The sequence below is a fragment of the Amblyomma mixtum genome, chromosome 10, assembly GCF_055824585.1.
Source record: "Amblyomma mixtum isolate Tamu chromosome 10, ASM5582458v1, whole genome shotgun sequence".
Lineage (NCBI taxonomy): Eukaryota > Metazoa > Arthropoda > Arachnida > Ixodida > Ixodidae > Amblyomma > Amblyomma mixtum.
In genome coordinates this window covers 60,355,004-60,372,731 of record NC_143021.1, presented here as the reverse complement: position 1 = coordinate 60,372,731, position 17,728 = coordinate 60,355,004, and positions in this window count along the sequence as shown.

The following is a 17,728-nucleotide window of genomic DNA, read 5'->3' as shown; positions in this document are numbered from 1 at the left end:
ACCCACCCTGGCAGGTGGCAGTTAATGGTTGATAGCGAGTGCAATTGCTCACCTAATGAACGCTGCGGCTTATTGCAGCAGTGCCACGTCTCTGCCACTACGTTGTCAGCGCCCACATGCAGCCAACATCTCTTTCTCATCACACCACGTATACCTATCAGCACGATTCAAGCATCCACTAGCCGGAGCCAGTTATGCGCACTTCCTTTCCTTAAAATCATCTCAATGTAAAACGTTTTTAACGCCACTGAACACAACGAATGCCGACGGCCTATTGCTTCAGTGCCGCAATTCTTCCACAACGTTGTCAATGCCAACGCATGCAGCGCACAACTGCACTGCCACATATCTTGAAGCACGACTTGAGGCAGTTATGCGCCTTTCCTTTGCTTTCCAAACTCCCGCTCCATTGGTTTTATAGCTTAAAGCGTTACTAAGGTGTCCACGGTCCCTGGGTGCCAGTTATATATGTGCCTTTCCTTTGCTTTCGAAGCTCAGGGTCATTTGAAGGTCAATTTTGCATGGTCCGTGATTGAAGCCCGAGGTCCCGTAGTGAAGCTTTCGCTTCAAAACAGTTTGAATCATTTCACTTGAGATCCCAGCAATGTACAATATTCCAAACTCGCATAGCGACCGAGCTTGGAGACATCCCTGCCTCCATTATGCGCTCACAGATCACTCTACACAGTAAAGGGCATAATTTGGACCTGAACATGGTTTCCTGACTCTCACTGAAAAACTTTGAGACCAGAACGTCCCCGCGATGTCCATCGTATAAAAAGATCTCAAAAAACAAGAAGGAAACTTAGCCTCCAGCCAACTCCCAATGTGCACTGAACCTCCCCTGGACGTCCTGAAGACGTCTTGAACGTCCGCAGGACGGCAAAAGTAGTTTCAATGCCCGCGCGCTCACTGAATCCAAAGACCATACATCCCAATTAAATCCCAAACGGTGCTTCAAGTGTCAAAATATGGCCATGACTCTCTAAGCTGTCGCAGCCGCCAAACCTGAGCCAAATGTGCATCTGATGAACACAAATCCAATGACTGCACCTCAGCACCAAAGTACACTACTGTGGTCACCCTGCGTACTAGAGATCATGCCCACATATCCTACGCTCAAGAGAGCTCCGCCTAAGCGAAGGCAAAATGGTCACTGTGACCATCACCTCCCTAGAACCTGGAGGCGTTCGTTGGAGGTCCGCAGAGTAGCTGCAGGCGTCTCCCGATTGCGGGAAGCCTTCAGAGCTGCCAACCCAGGTGCATTTGTCACAGGTGGCCGAGCAGTCTTTGCTGCGTTTGCCGGGGGCGCGATATGGCCCTGCCTCCGGCTCAGTGTGTATTGGACGGTGTGGTTCTCCACTCCATTGCTCCACATCGGTAGCGAGAGCTACGTTACCTGCAGTCTCTCAGTTTCACTGTGGGCCTTCGGCGCCACTTGTACGATTGCGCGAGGAGCCGAATGACGTCACAGCCACGCCTTTCCTCTGCCCGGGAGGCGCCGCCGAGTGACATCCCAGCTGCCGGCGCCGCGCTCCGACGCTGCTCGCCTCCGACCGAGACTGCGCATGTGCGACACGCAGCTGGCGTGTCGTGCTCTATTGCACATGCGCGGCAAGGGGAGGAGGAGGGTCGCGGTGTATAAATGACGGTGATGCGGCAGTGGAACAAGCAAAACAAATAGACGTAACAAGGGATATACCGTACCTCTCGCTGTGTATAGCCTGGCATAGGTGAGCTAAGCCACTGCCAATTTTTTCCTGTGAGCAAGAACATTCCTTGTGTTTGTGTGAATCGTCTTCGCACTTCCTGAAACATTGCATTTTCCTTAGTCTTAATAGTTATCTCTTTTCTTCCAGCTGGAAATAAATGTGAAAATCGAAATGGATGCGTAAGTGCTAACCCCCTTTGTCCTAACTGCGGTAAGCCCCACGAGGCAACGTTTTTCTGCTGCACTGTTTACCAAAATTAGAAAAATCATCTACAAGTACATTCCAACAATACCGACTATAAGTGAGCAAAAACTGCTTTAATTGAACAAAACCAAATCCAGGGAAGTCACCGCAAGAAAAATTCATCACCGGGGAAGAAAGCTACTCAACCACCGCACAAAAATAAAGGCAGTCATCTGTGCATTAAGGACGTGCATGGTTGAATTCCCTCCTCTTCCACCGCATCAAAACGTTGAGCCATCTTCTGTAGCGAGTACACATGTGAACACTTCATGGCAGCCGCAGTATGCAACCAACCACCCACGCGAAACATCTGTTCACCAAAACTTTGTTCACCAACTTTGTTCATCTGTTCATCTTCACCAACTTTGTTCATCTGTTCACCAAAACATGCTAAAATGTTCAGCACTAAGGTTATAACTCTACAAAAGGTGTACTTAGCTGCAGATAGCGATTATGAGCGACTTCGAGCAATTCGCCGCAGAGCAGACAGACGAGCATGCCGAATGAATTATAGAGAAGACATCAGAGTTGTTAGGAGTGCACAGAAACATGTTCAGCGCCATTTGGACAAGCTTGCAAGACGGGAATGGCGATCCTTTTGCGCGAAGCTTTATCCCAGAAAGCCTCTTTCTAAGGTATGTAGCAGCTAGTGTATGCAGACAGTCAGCCTGTGCCACTAAATCCTTTTAAGGGCTTAGGTGTAAATGCGAATATTTTTCGTCTCGACGCAGCGGAGGATTCTTGTTCTAAGATCATTGCTCGATTAACAGCCGTATTGATGCCATTGCCTCTCCAAAGCTTTACCCCTTCACCTAACACTGTCCTCCATGACGAACTGTTCTCTACGGAAGAACTCCATGCGGCTCTGGCAGCTACCAATAAAATGTGTAAGCTACACTGATCTTTCTCACTTGAGAAGTAAGGCCAAGGTTCAGCTCGCAGTTTATAACACCTCCTAGGAGTCCGGCTGCCTTGAAACATGCTAGAAGCATGCACATGTCATTCCTATTCTCAAGCCTTGAAAACCATCAACTGACTTAAGCGCCTACCGTCGCATTGCGCTTTTAAGCTACATCGGAAAGCCGATGGAGAAAATGGTACACTCCCGCCTTACCTGGGACTAGATGAAAAGGGGAATTTACCGTCCGCCCATGTCTGGTTTCCAAAAAGGATGCAGCACCAGCATTATTGCCCATACCAGTTGTGTCAAACGCAGCACAGCAGAGTGGTCTATGACCATTGCTGTGTTTCTTGACATGAAGGAAGCCTTTGATAATCTCACACATTAGTCAATTCATTCAGCCTTACAATCAGTTAGCATTGGTGGACGAATGTATGACTGGCTAGGTGACTATCTGCATGAAAGATGAATTTTCACGTCAGCAAGTTAAGGTGACACAGCTCTGCATCATATATTGTGCGGAGTACCTCAGAGGGGGATTTTAAGTCACACCCTTTTCAATATCTCACTTGGCTTAGAGAAATGGTTACCACCTACAGTTGAACTCTCCCTCTATGTACATATATGGTGTTCCGGATGCAACAGGCGCATTGTGGACGTCTGATTACAGAGGGCAAAACGCTGCATTGAATCATTCTTAAGTCAGCATGGTCTCAGCATGTTGCCAGATAAAAGCCCAGCAATTGCATTTTCGAGGCGCGATCTTTCGCGCTACGTGCTGAAAGTTGCTGGTCCCCCAATACAATACGTCACCAGCCATAAATTCCAGAAGGTGACGCTTGACAGGTCGCTATCATGGTCCCCACATGTGCAACAGCTGAAAGTCAAGCTCTCCTCTTGCGCCTCTATCATTTGTATGCTCTCCACTATCGAGGCTGCTCTACACCTTCCTTACTACGTCTGTATGGAGCGCACTGTGAAGGCCTTCACTACAGTCTCCCAGCTCTTCAGGGTATTTCTCAAGCAAATATTAAAATCCGTGAAGCTATGCAAGCTAAAGCCTTGCGAATCTGCATGGGCCTTCCCAAGAACCCCTCCACAGTGGGTACTCTAGCAGAGAGCAGACGCCTATCTGCATCAGTACTGTTAACCCTGGAGCTCCTTTGTGCCGAGGTGCGGTTTGTGGCTCGTGTACTTAACCATCCATTCACAGAGTACTACATAGAGGAAGTTTCTGATTTCTGACCTTCTTCCATAAAAATACCAGCACTCTGTCACAACCTCCTCCCCATCTTAGAGGTACATAGCATGGCACATCAGGACAACTGTCCCTGGCATTAAAATAGAAACAAACACCCCTGATCCTGCACTTGAGTACTTTTCTCTTGAGCGCATTTATGGTTGCTACAGTGTGCACCGCTACATCTACACTGATGGCTCTGACACTTCCATCTCATCAGCAATTGGCACCTGGACTCCGTCATTGTGCACCACAACTACAGCGACTCGACGACTGCTACCGAGCTGGCTGCTCTAAAAGCAGCGTTTACTTACATTCTGCAACAACTGCCAACAGCGGGGGTTATCTTCAGTGACTCTCGCATGGCACTAAAATCGATAAAGTCATCACGAAGCCTTCAGGAGCACATCGTCAATGACTTGAACAGATTACACACCGAGGCCTGTGAGCTACGTCACCGTGTTGTGCTGCAGTGTTTACCCGCTCACTCCAGCCTCGCAGAAAATGATCATGCTGACGGTGCAGTGAGGTCGGCACATGGTGACACATCCTTGCTCGCAAACGTACCCTTTTCTCGTTCTGATGGCATGAGTCTTCTGACTACTAAATGCTGGCAGATGCAACACTCTTTTTGGTGTAATCCGCAGTGTCAATGTAGACCCCTTCTTCATATCAACCCAACCTGTGACTTCCGCATGCCACGCAATTTAAATATACATGATTGCAATTGCTTGCACTGAATCCGCATCGACATTCCCTTCACTAAATGCCATCTTCATAAAATTGGTGCATCAAGTAGCCCTCTGTGCCTGGCATGTGGTGTGCGCGGAGATCTTCAACACTTGATCTGCTGCTGCCAAACCTTTATTAACCGTTGCAAGGCACTGTTAAGTGCTTTAGGACTCCGTCAGGATGACCCCGTGCACCTGGAGCAGTTTCTTGGACCCTGGAGTGATGTGGCTTTGGCTGCGCTAGGGACAAAAGCATTATAAGTTTTTCTTAGGAAGATGGGTTGGTGGACACACTTTGATAATTATGTGTGTTTGTGAGTGCGGGAGTGTTGACTATGCTATATTTCACTTTTCACAATTTATTTTTTTCCGTTTCCTCTATTTTCACCCTCTTCTTTTCATCTTCTTCTCTTCTTTCACCCTCACCTGGAGTAGCAAGCTGGGCTAACAACCAAGCAGACCTCTCCCGTATTCATTAGTCTCTCTCTCCCTTCAGCAAAACAGGGGTCCCATGCAGCACATAAAATACTGTGTGTCATTTCTAAAGGATCAGTTGGTATTTGATTTAAGGGAAAGAGAAATAAATAATATTTTTTATTTTTATTTGAAAACGTGACGAGGCTGTTCTTGACATTTCCACACGCATAATCTCACAGTTCCTTTTGTGATAGAGCAGTGGTAGGAGTTGTATTTTGTTTACAGACTATGTGATACAGGTGGACCAACTCCGCAATTTTCAATGCAAGGCTAATCTTGCTTGCCCCTTAAAGGGAGACTGAGGTGGTTTTCGAATCAGCTAATTTTTTATGGTTTTGAAGTAGTGTCATTGCTGATCACGTCAGTGAAATTATTTTTTCGATTTTGGCCAAAACAGTGGCGCAATCACCAATTAAAAACGCGATGTTTAAATCTCCCGCGCCGCGCGCGACCGCAGGAGAGGAGAACAGCGGAGAGGGAAACCTCGTCCATGTCGGCCAACGTGACGTCACGTTGAGGAGCCAGGGATACTTCGGCGCACCCGAGAGAGCTTTCAGCGCGCGTTGTTTCTCGTGCTGCATGCGTTGTTCCTCGTACTGCGTGCGTTGTGACGTACAAAGCGTGTCAGCCGACCTTGAGAATCAGATTCAACACGAGGTACTACTCTGCTTTCGTGTCCACGAACAACTACGCCCGCGACTTTGTCGTCTTCCACTGTTTTCCGCAAGATCATACGCTCGCAGCGCAAGCGCTCGCTGCTTTGACGAAGAATTCAAGCCGACCAAAGCAAGCGTACTCTGCTCGAATAACTTTCGTGAGACCGGCTACATGCAGAGCTTGTCCCTAATGTGATCTCTGGAGATTTCGGTCGCGGCTGAACCATGACGCAGTTCCTTTCATTTCCTCGCGCATGAGAGGCGTGGCACCATTTAGAAGAAGCGCCTCTTCTAAAAGCAGGAACATGCTCACTAGAAACATGCCCCTGCAGCAACCTAATAGAGGCTCAAGCATGTGTTGCTCTTCTCAGCTTATAGGTGCGGCCAGACCACCTGAATCGTGCTCAGCAAGGCTCGGTTAGTGATTTTATACTCGGTTCGACGTGTCCAAGCAAGCAAGCAAAGCAAAACACAATAAAGCAAAGCAAGCAAGCATTGAAGCTCTTCATATGCGGCATCTCGTTTAATCGTATCTAAGCGATTAAAATGAAAGCGTTCGGCGTTCCGATTTCGGATGCAAATTTAACAGAGAAATGAATGCCAACAAAGTTTATGCAAAAAAACATCATGTCCCGCAACCTTAGTCAGTTTCGTCTTCAAGTTGTGGCAGCGAACGAGTTGCAGCTAGCTTGGCCTATAAACACACATATAGTTGGCCACTACTTCACTGAACCTAAACTGCAAATCTAGGAAGGGCGAACGTTTCCGAGGCAGCGATTAATATTTTCTGGCATCTGCTGAACGCGCCACGAGTGAAGCAGCAGCCTTGTGCGCGTATTTAGCTTGGTTTCCAGCGCACAATGATTCCTTCAATATCCTGTGGTCACATGCCTCGTAGTGCTTGGCCACTGTGCTTCGCTAATTCTGACATCGGCTTTGTGCTGCTTCATCGTTTCCTTGAAATACTTTCTTGCCCCAACCTACGCCGGGTAGTGAGAATAGGATTTTTTGTACACAGCGCTTTGAGCCTTTTGTTTAGGATGAAGCTCTTTCGGGCGAGCCAGGAGGCGTCCGGTGGTGGTAATTGACCTGCGTATTGTTTCGCACCCCTTCGTTTCCGAGAATACCAGCCGAGGTTGTGCTGGCACCTTTTACGCATGATCTGCATACGTGTCTTTCACGCTAGCGTATGCTTGTGCTAGGCGTATAATTTTTTGCTCGTGTCTTTTTTGCTTTCAGGTGATACGTGGAATGAACAAACTGTAGTATCCTTTTCTTTGGAGGTGAGTAAAAAAATAGTCGCCATATTCGCTTTTACAACGCCACGGAAAGCTGCGATCTGCACTCAGCGCAGCGCCGGATCCGCATCGGCAGCTTCTCCAGTCCTCAAAATAACGTCACGACCTCGCTTGACCAATCACGGGAGGCGGCGCGCCGCGCGGCGTGCCCCGCGGCACAGGCCGCATATTTCGGCTAAAAAAGGCAATTCGCGCTTGTTTTTGCCTTATTTGGATGCGATATTCGAGCATACAGCATGAAAAACTATAGGACGCCGCTGCCAGCCGGATTTTCAAAAAAAGTGCTTCAGTCTCCCTTTAACAACGTCACTAGTGCCACAACATCTACATGTACTTGACAAGAATTGAAATGTTCATGTACATTACTCTCATAACGTAACTGGTACAAATTTTTTTTCCTTCAAAAAAAGTACACTGCTTGAATTATCAATTACCCTAACAAAAAAAATTGTAAGACTGCCTAGTAATTGCTAGGCAGTGGCCCAGAAGTTTGAGCATGCACCTTGCATGTGCACGGCGCTGGGTTCAATCCCCAGTGCTGCTGGGTAGATGCCAGCTTTCTACAGGCCTTGCTTTTAGCTTTTGTGGCATGAAATGCTCTGGAAAAAAGTGCCGGAGCAGACAATTTCTTCAACAGGCCGGTGATTCGGTCCACTATCCAATAACTTATATCTGCTTCGTGCGATAAAGCCCAATTGTGGCCCTTTTTCTAACATTTTGAGACAGGAAATGTAGCATTCCTTTGTCTTAGGAAGTACTATTCAAGCTACCCTAGCCAAAATCAAATTTACATGTTGCAAAAGAACATTGCGTGTTGCATAGCTAATGTTGGTTTACATTACACACAGCAAAGCCATCAAACATACAAAATCCATTTCTCACCGTGACCATACATCTTTCTACAACTGTCGCACCTCAAGCCAACCTTGGCACCGTTTTGTAAATTTTGAGAACAAGTATATTGGAACCTTTGCTTCAGCCTTACAGGACTTGGCTGACAAATGATGCACCACGCAGCCCCATGATTAATTAAGAAACTAACTTCAACAGGTTTTTCAGTACAAAAACCTAGTCTCTGAACACTGCAAGAATATTTTCTGGAAGCGTCTTTATATTTCTTCAGTGTTATTATGTGGTATATGCATTTCTGTTTGCACGTGTCCTTTGGTAGCGAAACATCCTATGTGTGTTAATGAACATTCGTGAGCGTTTACCATAGGTGGTTGCATTTGACAATTTTATTCCCCTCTTCTGCTTTGTGCTCTTCACCTTATTTTTTTTTCTTTACTGCTTGTGCTTGCTGTACGCCCTCCTCATATCATAGTAATGTAACGAAATCTGACTCGACATAACTGTCCTACCGATACAGATGGCTTAGTAGTCTTATAAACTGATACTGCTATTAAGGGAGTAATTACTCATTGACGTCCACCCGAGCGCAGCCATACGGCCACAAAGGAAAGCTATACAGCTTTCACAGAAACTTCGTAGTTAAAGAAAAATTCGTCCTGGTCCGGGGTTCGAACCCGGGACCACCGCTACACCGGAGCAGTCGCTCTACCAATTGAGCTAACCGGGACGGCAAGCTTATGGTAGGGCGAGAGCGAATTGATCTATAACTCGAAGTGGGAACAGTGTTTGACCAAATATTTAGGGGAATCCCCCAAGGTGGAGTAGATTTGTAATAAGGGAGTAATTACTCATTGAATGAGTAATTACTCCCTTATTACAAATCTACTCAACCTTGGGGGATTCCCCTAATTATTTGGTCAAACTAATACTGCTCATGTTGCTGATACTGGCAAGCATCAGACTGATACAGAGTTTTGGTGCAGTTTTCATATAAAATTATAACGCATTCTGACGTACTTATCAAACAATGTGAAACATTTAGACTCTTTTATAAGCATAGCATTCATATTGTGTTTAGAGTACACTCAAAATTATGCTTGATATGTATCTGGTCTTAAAGGGCAACTGCACCACTTTTTGAAAATTCCAAGCTACTCAAGGATTCAAATCTTTACAAGCTGTAGGTAAACCATGCCAACAGTTCTTGCATCAGCATTTAAAATATTGACATAATCAAAGAATAAGTTTTAGCCTTTTCCTCACAACACCGGAGGAGTGCAGAGAAGGTTGGTGTGGCGTCACGGAAGGCAAGATTTCAAATTTTCACTGTCGTCGACCACACCCTGTCGTGCCTTGTTGCGTGCTGCTGAACAACGGTAGGCGACATTTGCCTTCGACGACCTTAGATTTTTTTCCTTGAAAACAAGCCTTGATGCATGGTAAATGTAGCGGTACCTTCGATGACATCATGATGCACACCCCAAATTGGCGCTAGCGCTGCGGAGAAGCTTCAACACCGTCAGGATTTCGGACAGCATTTACATGATCATTTCAAATACTCGCCCGAAAGGACTTTGCATGTTTTACCTTCAAGTTTCATACATTCACCCCCTTTAAGCTCTTCAAATTTCTGAAACCTATGCAGTTGCCTTTTCAATGTCAAACTTCGCTAGTTATGAAACTTATTATATTTTTGCCATTAAAATGCTGATGCTTGAAATCATCTGCTTCCCAGAGCCTCCATTGCTAACGAGTAAAGCTAGCACAAGGAAACATGCCTTTTCAAGGCACATAACTTTCATCCTTAGAAGCACCTGATGTAACATCGCTTGGTGAACTCCATCCATTACGAGATGAAGTCCCCTCCAATATCCCGCCTATTAACCATGTCCTCCTGCTCTAGATGCGGCCTCCTTATCCCTGCAATCAAACTAATCTGACCTGCCCACCTGACTCTCTGCTATGTCTTTCTTGCAACAGAATCTATTCCTTTAGTATAATGGATCATCAGTTATCCGTCCCCCACATACTCGCTGTGTACATTTCCTTGATTTCAGCTAGCATTTCCTTACCTCCTACTTGCTCCCTAACTCATTAGGATCTCCTCAAACCCTTTATATTTGCCCTGCCATGTTACTTTCCATGCTTCACTGCGCTGTCCTTAATTAACATACCACCCTCATTATCACTCTCAGAGTTTTTCCCTCATCGGTGAGTGCAAACAAGATATCACGCTTTCCTCTTAAGGAAAATAGGTTATCTAGGTTTTCATGGCTCAGTTCAGAATATTTGCCAGCTACGCTACACTACTGATCTCAATAAAAGTTCGACTCCCTGGGCCACTTTACTATTCTATACACATGAACACATCACGAGAGGCACGTTTTGAAGACTGTGTCATGTGCCTGTGCGTGCTTAAAAAAATTAAACGTTTTCTCTGACTTTCAGCCTTATTGTATTGTCTTCCTTTTTCCACACTAAACATGAACAACAATAAGCTGGATGGTCTCCGCAGCAGTTCACACAATATGTTAGAAGGTGGAAGTGATCTGGGCTCAAGGGTGCTGCTGATGCCCAAAAATTTTGAAATTGCCAGAACTGCCTCTGTTCACATAAACTGGGCTCCAGGGGCGGATTTATGCCGCGATGGGGTGGAAAATCTTTCCCAAGCAAGAAATTTCACATAGGCAAACCAAACTGAACCCTATCTTTGCAACCACGCGTGGATTTGCGACCACGCGTGGCAACTGCAAGCGCCTCTTCTTTTCACTGTTATAGCCATCAAGACAACGACCACACGACTGACAGTTCTGTTTGTGGCAAGCTGGCTGCTCCGTGATAACTGCCTTGGGAAGTGACGTCATCTTTATCGTCGTGAACAGCGCCACCACCAGCTATATAAGGACTGCATCACCTCTGTTTCCCTGGGATTTGCGACCACGCGTGGCAACTGCTGAGCGCCTCTTCTTTTCACTGTTATAGCCATCAAGACAACGACCACACGACTGACAGTTCTGATTGTTGCAAGCTGGCTGCTCCGTGATAACTGCCTTGGGAAGTGACGTCATCTTTATCGTCGTGAACAGCGCCACCACCAGCTATATAAGGACTGCATCACCTCTGTTTCCCTGGGATTTGCGACCACGCGTGGCAACTGCTGAGCGCCTCTTCTTTTCACTGTTATAGGTATGACGTCTTAATCACTGTCCTTAATACTGTAGTCGATTTTATGTGGTCGTGATCCCCATTGTGGTTCGCTGTGTTGTACCCATGTAACGCTATGGGCATTGATGTAAGCACTTACAGGGCCCGTATCGGCTCCTTTCTACCGTTTCGGCAAAGTGTGAGCAGAAAACCTGAGCGCTTCGGTGCAGGATGTAACTTCATAAGCGGTGTTTTTCCTAAGCCTGCCACAATGTTAGCATTGATGTGCATTGCTGCACTATTGCTCTGTGCTGGTGATGTCGAGGCTAACCCTGGACCGAAGTTGGATGATGTTCTGACATTGCTGAACAAATTCCAAAATGAAAATGAAGAATACTTTAGCAGCACCAAAACAGCACTTGATGAAATACACAAGGCTATTGAAGACTTAAAAGACAGGGTTGGTGTCATTGAAAGAAGCGTGAGTAGCGTACCGAAAATTAACGACGATGTTTGCACTGTCAGCGGTACTGTTGAAGATGTTAAGTGCTCATTATCGCAAACGCAGAGAAAACTGACTAATGTCGTTGATGACTTGAATAATCGAATGAAACGGAACAACGTGCTTGTTAAAGGTCTTCCCGAACTTGACAAGGAAGACTACAAGGAAACAGAGCGAGTTTTTCGTGAGTTCCTCTCACCTCACTTTGGTGTCGAGATAGGCGAAATTGAACGTGCACATCGTATAGGAAAACAACGCGCTGGCGCTCAGCGGCCAATCATGATCAAATTTTTAAATTTTAAGGCAAAAAATGAAGTCATCCGCAATGCCCATAAGTTGAAAGATGTTTCGCCCAAGGTATGGCTGGAAAAAGATTATTCCCCGCAAGTTCAGTTAGAACGTAAAAAGCTGCGGGACTTCGCCAAAATCAACAAAACTGAAAATGAGCGCTATGCTGTCCATTTTAATAAACTCAAATTTCGCGACACTTTGTACCGTTACGATGCTGCAACTGACCAAGTTGTGCAGGTTTCAACGCTGGCTTCTACGCATGATGTCAACCTGTCGGCGTGACAGGCAGACCGAAATGCAGTAAAACAAAAAACCGCATGCAATGTATCCATCCTCATGGCCAATTTCCGTAGCTTACTTCCTAAACTTGAAGTGACGAAAGCAATGATGCACACATGTGAAGCTGATATTGTTCTTGGCACTGAAACCTGGCTGACCGGAGACGTACCAAATTCTGATCTGTTGTTTCCAAGTCATTTATCAATATTCCGCAAAGATAGACTGACTGCGAGAGGAGGGGCGTCATGATCGCGGTAAGAAGCGACTATCAGCCATCTCTGTTTCCTCTTGACACGCCTCTTGAACTGCTGTTTGTGACGTTACGGTTTAGTGGTATGACTTATGTAATCGGTGTTTGTTATCGACCACCTGACTGTTGGTCAAATTTTGTTGAATATTTTCATTGGGCCATTGAATGCATCTTTAACAAATTCCCGAAATGCACCCTTATTTTAGGAGGAGACTTTAACTACCCTGCCATTGACTGGCGTGTATCATTTGGAGATTCCCAGGGTAGCCTGTATCACTGTTCCAACTTTCGCAGTACTCTTGACTTGTTCAATCTAACTAAGCTGGTGCATGAGCCAAAACGTGGAAAACATATCTTGGATTTGATCTTTACTAATCAACCTCACAATACAGAGGTGCATGTGTTAGAATGTGTTAGCGACCATAGCTTTGTACACTGTTTACACCCGATACAGGCTCACACAAAAACAGCCGCTAAAAAATATATCTTGAACTACGCCAGAGCGGACCAAGACAAAATGAGCCGAATGCTAGCTGACTTTGTAACCGCATTCCATCATAACTTTGAGGAACGCAGCACAAATGAAAACTGGATAATTTTCCGCGACAAGTTGAAGGAAATTGAAGCAGTTTGCGTACAAAAAATTCAGATCAAGACAAGAGTTGACGCTCCTTGGTTCACGAAGGAAATCAGGAAGCATCTGAACGGAAAAAAAAGGGCATACAGAAAGGCTACTCAGGCTAACGCACCCCGTGATTGCCAAAGGTATAAAGACCTATCATCTTGGGCGGAAAAAAGTACAAAAGAAGCAAAGGACCGCTTTTTTAATCATACGCTTCCGAACCTGTTAAAAACAAACCCGAAAAAATTCTGGCGTGTTGTCAATCCTAAAGATTCAAGCGAGTTAATAACACTAAAGGAAGTAAATGGAAATTCGGTCCCCGTAGAAGCAAGTGCGGAACATCTAAACAGTCATTTCAGCCAAGTATTTAAAGACGAGGCACCTATTTCCGAGCACTTTCAGCTTCCCGTTCCATGCATTGCTTATCATTCTAATCCTATCACTATCACAACAGATAGGGTTCTTCGGGCGATTGATAGGCTTCCATTAAGTTCCAGCCCTGGTCCTGATGGCATAGGCACAAAACTTCTAAAGCTAACGTCTCATGTGTAGGCATTATTGTTATCACTTTTATTCCAGCAGTCTTTGAACAGTATCTGTGTTCCAGACGATTGGCGAACTGCACTCATTATACCAATATTTAAGTCTGGAGATATTACAAATCCCAACAAATACCGACCAATTTCTCTTACTTCAGTGTGCTGCAAGTTACTGGAACACATAATATTTACCCACATCATGAAACACCTTAATGCAAATGACCTGCTACTTGAAAATCAGCATGGTTTTCGGTACCGGAATTCATGTCAAACCCAATTATTTGAATTAGTCACGAATCTTCATTCTACAATTCATAGCGCCTTGTACACTGACGCAATTTTTATTGATTTTTCAAAAGCATTCGATCGGGTAGCTCACAAGCGCCTTATCAAAAAGGTGCACAACTTGCAGCTTGATCATGATACTACAAAGTGGATTGAAGAATTTTTAACTAACAGGCAGCAATCCGTATCCGCTAATAACATCGTATCTGAAACTAAAAATGTTAAATCAGGTGTGCCTCAAGGATCCGTCTTAGGTCCACTTCTGTTTTTAATTTATATTAATGACATCGCTTCAGACATTAGCTCCTCCATACGTCTTTTCGCTGACGATTGTATCATTTATAGGAAAATAGCTAATCCTAACGACGTTGTTGTCTTGCAAACTGTTGTAGATAGGTTAAGTACTTGGTGCAGTGTTTGGCAGATGGAAATAAACACCGATAAAACCAAACAGATGACTTTCTCTGCACTCTCTAAAACACCAGTAAACAATTACAGTATAAATAATAGCGTCATTGCGCGCTCATCAACTTTGAAATATTTAGGCGTTGTTCTTTCCCCGGTCCTAAATTGGCATAGCCACATAGAGTATATAACTAGCAAATCTTTGAAAAAATTAGGCCTGCTTAAACGCCGTTTATCTCTAGCTAACCCTGACACCAAACTGCTGGCCTACACATCTCTAGTTCGGGCATCATTGGAATATTGTTCGGTAGTATGGCATCCCCACCAAGAAAACTTATCTAGCTCTATAGAATCAGTGCAAAATAAGGCAGCACGCTTTATTTTACGGTCGTACTCTCCATTTCAGAGCGTTACTGCAATAAAACAGTCTCTAAATCTTCTGGACCTCAACATACGACGCAAATTCTTTCGCCTATCGTTGTTCCACTCCCTCTATTACAACCATTCATCTTTTGCACGGAGGCACATCACAGCAGCACATCACATATCATCTCGAACCGACCATGCGCATAAAATTCAAACAATTTTCGCCCGCACAAAGAAATATCAGAATTCCCCATTAGTCTTGGCTATAAGGGAGTGGAATGGTTTACCTGCTAGCATTGTAGCTATCACTGAACCATCATCTTTCCGTTCAGCGCTACTAACATTTCTTGAATCAGGCGCAGCATTGTCGTCTGTTTGAACTTGTCGCCTTGTACCCCTGCTTTGCCGTATGCGTGTACATATTATTTTTGTTTATTGCCCAGTGCACCATGCCCACGATGTTAAAAAAAACAACTACCGAATTTGATCATTAACACCTAGTTCTTTTGTTCTCTATCTGTATTATGCATGAAGTGAAGTTTGAGTAGTTGTGTTATTTGCTGTCCCCCCCCCCCCTATGTAATCCCCAGCCGGGCCCTTAGGGTATTTAAATAAATAAATAAATCTTTTAGACAAAAAGTGCCCGTAAATACATGGTCCAAATGGGATTCTCCCCCCAAACCACCTCCTCCAAGAGTGACCCATAAGTCTGCCACTGCTTGGCCCATGCCCATTTCTGTAACAACTAATGCCAATGGGGTGCAGAGTGCTTTTCATGCCAGGTGTGATTTTTGTTTTAGGAAGCGGGATGGAACTAAATTTAAAAAACAGCATTTTATTTTCGTCACATCACATCATTATTTTTTACACAGCAATTACAAAATGGTATTGTGAACTCAGACATTTTCTTTTTATAGACATCAACACTTCTGCAAAATAAAAATTTGCTTCGTGTTCGTAGACTTGTGGTTTGTTGATGTTTTCCTGAAGGCACCGAGTTTCCGTAAATTTGGGCTGAGCCCGATAAAAACATTGCTTCTGCAGCCAAATTGTTCAGGCATTAAATTTGCACCACGCTGTATTGGGCGAGTTGGATGCAGTTCATCTTGAAGAGGAGCCCAAAACAGCCAAAGGACCGGCAAAAGAGAAGATGACACGGGCACTGTCTAACAATTGAAGGTTTAATGGAAAAATCAGGAAATATATATGGTGAAAACGCAAGAAACTTAAAACGAAAGAAAAACAGAAAAACATCAAGAATTACACTGCACAGGAAAGGCACTTATAAGGAATGCTGTCTCGTTTCTCTGCAAAACAACAGATGGTTTTGCTACACACGTGTACGAGTTCTTAGCGATGCAACATGCTTTGAAAATTTGCTTGCCTATCTCGTTACTACTCTTGCATGCTATCGACGTTTTATGTAAGTCCCGCACGCAAAGATGATCTTCATGTTCTTTGAATTCGTAGCAGTGTAGCACGAGGTTGGAAGAAGGGGATTTTTTCCTTGTGAAGAAATTTTTCACACTCTTTCAGTCTGACTTTTCAGCACCTAGCCGTTTGAGCGCATTACAAAGGAACCCTACACACCACCCCTTCGTTGCAACTAATGAACTTGTCTGCATGCGACACAGTGCACCTTTGAACCTCCTTTCTGGAAGAGGCCGGTACCAGCCTCTTATTCACTGCAGCAAACACTTTCTAAACTTTATGAATGGCGGAGAACACCACCTGCACATTGTGTCACGCTGCGATCTTTCCTAGACGATGAGAGACACCGTGCAGATACCCAGATGGACACGACCTTCTTCTGTGTCTCTTCCTGGTGCCCCTGAGGGGAAGGCATAGCCTTTTTCTTCAGCTTTCCCAAGAGTCTTTCTTCCAACCGAGCAAGGTTCTTCTCTTAAATTTGGCACTGCAGGCATACTGAAGTGACTATAAGAACTGCAAAATCAGTAATATCAGCACACTACTTTTCGCTCTGGGACTCAGGTAAAGTACAGCCTTTGTCAAAAGTTTAGAGCCCAGGGGGTTTGCTTCTGGGCCACATTGCTTTGCTCGTAATGCGTCTTCAGCGTCCCAAATCTCCTGAAGGTAAGAAGATTTTTGGTCCTGCTCCCTCCGATGTGTAGGACTTCCATTAGTGCTACAGGAGCGCCACAATAGTGCTTAGAAGCAAACCCCCTGGGCTCTAAACTTTTGACAAAGCCTGTACCTTAGAACACAGATGTTTCAGGCGTTTTTTTTTTGGTCTGCTCTATCCTTTCAAAGGATAATGAGGATGAGGAAATTAAGTGTTCCCATGCAGTTTTGTGCTCTACCTATGGCACCACTCACCCACTGTATATAACAATTAAGCGTGAAGGGGTGTAAATGTCTCCCTACTCTCCTATGGAGAGAAATATACGTTAAGATTCACAAGACTAACTTGAGCTCCCTAGAAATTGGAAAAAAAATTAATTGTAAACTATGTGACTTAACATCCCTCAGCGACGCGTGAACTATTAGCAACACCACAGCGGTGGACACCAGATTAACTTTGACCAGCTGGGGTTCTTTAGGGTGCACGTGCAATGCCCAGCAATTGAGGATTTCTGAATTTCTCCTTGACTGAAGTCATACTGACCTAGCCAGATGCCGCGGTAAGGCCGCTGACCTAGTGGTTCAAATTGGAGGAGTAAATAGAACAGCAGCAGTAAAAACTATTTTGCAAAAAGGACTATAGAAAGAAAAAAACTTGCAAAGACAAAGCTAGGAAAATGCGGTAAATATCTTTACCCTGTAGTCAAGAGTTCGACGGAAATCCGTCTGGTCAGGCATGGTGATGCAATGAAGGCATTCCACGAGCAGGCATTCCATACATGCCTGGTATCAGCGAAGCGCTGTCTCGTGTGTTCTCAAAATACGACTTGCGCGTGGCCCACATGCCTGTCAG